Source organism: Epinephelus moara, chromosome 7 (assembly GCF_006386435.1).
Source record: "Epinephelus moara isolate mb chromosome 7, YSFRI_EMoa_1.0, whole genome shotgun sequence".
Classification (NCBI taxonomy): Eukaryota; Metazoa; Chordata; class Actinopteri; order Perciformes; family Serranidae; genus Epinephelus; species Epinephelus moara.
The window spans coordinates 1,612,580-1,615,859 of record NC_065512.1 but is presented as its reverse complement, the minus strand read 5'-3'; the positions used below and the strand labels follow the sequence as shown (position 1 = coordinate 1,615,859).

General features: G+C 37.2%; 1 long non-coding RNA gene across 2 annotated transcripts in view; it reads left to right on the top strand.

Annotated features, from left to right (window-relative positions):
* Nucleotides 1-2,046, top strand: part of LOC126393367 (uncharacterized) — a 2,935-nt gene extending 889 nt beyond the window's left edge. For both annotated transcript variants that reach the window (XR_007570275.1, XR_007570274.1), the window contains 2 exons: nucleotides 590-695; nucleotides 1,905-2,046. This is a non-coding gene — a long non-coding RNA (uncharacterized LOC126393367). The remainder of the gene's footprint in view (nucleotides 1-589; nucleotides 696-1,904) is intronic.
* The last annotated feature ends 1,234 nt before the right edge of the window (nucleotides 2,047-3,280 follow it).

Here is a 3,280-nt window from a genome sequence, read left to right as displayed (position 1 = left end):
TGTTAGTGGATTATCTCCCATTAAATTAGTAGATTTATGTAATGTTAAAAGATAAGATAACAGATTAGGCTAGGACACTGTACATACTGTACCCACCATACAGGTAATGCTAACCATGAACAGCCTGTTAGTTTTAAATTGTCTTCTCCTAAACCATTTTATCTAACATTGGGAAGTTAGAGTGCTTCCAGTCCTGATTTTTTGCGAGCCAGTCTGAGTTAGATATTAGCTCAGTTAAATATGACATTGCTGCGTGATTGTTGAGTGGAGGAGGTGAAATGAAACAAAAACGTAACTTATGGTCTGTTTTTTAGGCTTTGTGATTCTGTTGAGTATACCTGTCTATAATATGTTACAGCTCAGCTGATATTACATTGATAGCGAAGTGAGAGGGAAGTTTGAGGACCTGAATGAGATTTAAAACACAAGATAAGTAATTTTGATAAATGAAACATACCAGGCTAAATGGGGAATTATTCTAAATACCAAATGTATGTATATATTACTGTGTTATACATATGATCATGCTAAATATATATTCTATCACAGTATTAGATATGTAATCTTGTATATTTGTAACCTGCTGTAGGAGCACTGGGTGGTGGCGGAGCAGTGATGCTGCAGGACCACTGTGTGAGAGAGGACGCTGCAGATAAGTGCTGAGTCGACCTTGGTGAGACTTAAAACTTAACAAGGTGTGTTTCAAGTAGTTCCAGAGATAAGGAATCATACTTAATATGTATTATACTGCATTTTATATTAATTATATAAGTAATTATATTGAATATATAATATATGATATACAGTGTTGGGCAAGTTACTTTGAAAATGTAATACATTGCATATTACCAGTTACCGTCATTATAATATTATAATATTAATAGGCATTATAAAATAGAAGAGGGTCATGTTGTTTCATAGCGGCTAATTAAAGCACAGAGAGCTTTAATTGCAGTTCATTAACTTACAAACCCAGTAGTGGGCGATATTGCATAGTCTAATGAAGGCTCTCCTCTGGAGTGCAGATCTGACCGATTCACGCATTCACATACAGTGGTTACAACTTTGTATTAAAATCCCCTGCTTATATAAATAACAGTGTGATGATATTAAACAATTAAATAGCCTAGACCTTTTCAAATAAACAGATAACTGTGGACACAGGGACGACCAGACACAGGATCAAAGTCTGATAACTTATGAGATAGGGATGAATATTTGAGAGCCAGTCATATGAAACACAGTAGGCAAATGCTGAGGTTAGCACAACAAAAGCAAATTGGCTTGCCAGTCAGTCACTATGACAAGTGCAAATTAATACACCAGAGCTGGTAGACCCACCTGCTGGTTTCCAGTGTGCTGATCAGTTACAACAGCACCCAACACTGAAATATAAGTAAACATTTTAAGGAATTATACTGCAGTGATGCTGCGTGCCTCGTGTCAGGAGTGCTGCAGGATGAGGACCATTAATGTTACAGTTCAGGAGTGGCAATAACAATGATGTTACAGGTCCAGGGGTGCATTGTGGTGCAGGGGCGCTCACAGCATGATGCACAAAGATGGTGGGAATTAAATCTGCTCTAAGCTTTGTCTTGCCCTTTTTGGTCTTGGCAAACTGGTCTGCATCAAAATGTGCCTGCAGTGACTTCCCACACACAACTCACTTTTGTCTACCCACAGACATATCCCATAGTGGTTGAATGCATACAGTATTCGGGAACACTTTATACTTACTGAACATGTATACACTCATTACATATCCATGAGACAACTTCAAACAAATGCAATTAAAACTGATGCCACTTGTCATACTTGTGCCTTATCTCACAAGGCAACGTCAGACCCAGGCATATATACGTGTGCCTAACCATTTCTCCTCTTTTTTTTTTTTTCTCTTTCAGCACAAGAACAACAGGGGGATGCAATGGAGCCTGAACTCACCCCGCAATGAAACAACCCCCTTACCCTGAGTCTCAACTCTGTGGGTTTTGCAAGCCTTTCCCTGTTCCTTATTTTTAATAAACCAAACACTGAGCTTCCCAATAGTGTGGTCTTTGTTTGTGGAAATGTGCTAATGCAGTATTTGAGAATGATAACCTTACATATTTTTGTTGTTGTAGTCTGTAGTGAGTCTCAGGTTACTCCTGCTGACTTAGGCCAAAAAAAAAATTTCTCATCTCTGTGTCAATGAAGAAATTGTGCATGTGTACCTCTCTCTCTAAACGACTGGAACATCCCCACACAGCACCATGGTGGAGACTGTACGAGAGGACAACACAGAAGGAAGGGCACAGACAAACTGCTTGACATCCAAGTCATGTTTCTGAGTTTATTAAAAATTAATTTGTTATAGTAAATAAGTACATAGTAAAAAGACAAAGATACATAAAATATATATGTCTATAAGCTGCTGCTGCTGCTGCTGCTGCTGCTGCTGCTGCTGCTGCTGCTAGCCCAGTGACCCATTGTGCTGTCACTTGACAGTCATTGGTAGTCACCTGTCGTCGGTCTCCTTCTGTCCCACTGAAAGTAATTAAGATAACATTAGTTATAAATCATTACAATCATTACATTATCAATAAATGTTAGGATGTGATTACTCTTGACAACCATACAAGACTAAGGACAGAATTGAAAACATAATTTAAAGCAATAAAAGCAACATGCTGTTTCACCAAGGTAAGGAAAGACTAACATATTTAAACAAGGCAGACAATAATATATGTTATATACACATTACACATAGTTATACTGTGTAATAATACATTTCTATCATATAATTATGCTATGTCATTAATATACTTATACTGGCCTGTATACATATATAAATACATATCCTTATCCACATCCCTTATATTTAAACTGTGCACTGTGTACATACTGTGTAATATTCCTGTGTGCAATATTTTGCCACTTCCTGGGGGATATCTATACATTCCTATATTTTTACAGTAAAAATACTACACATCATGTGTATTAAGCTGCTGTAACGTGAATTTCCAAGGTTGGGATTAATAGAGTCTTACCTAACCGTAGTAAACTAACACTAATCCTCAAATATTAGCACATTTTACTTTAAAAAACAACATAAAGATGTAACTGTTTATGGCGTGCTACACATATATTATAAATCAATGTAGTTATTGACAGCTACTTACCAAAAATTGGAGTTCTGTCTCTCAGTATTATGTATTGAAATGGCCCACCAGTAACTTCCGGGAGGTCTACATGAGTCACGTGACGCACAAGCATTTTGGACTTCCATTGTCGTGACTCT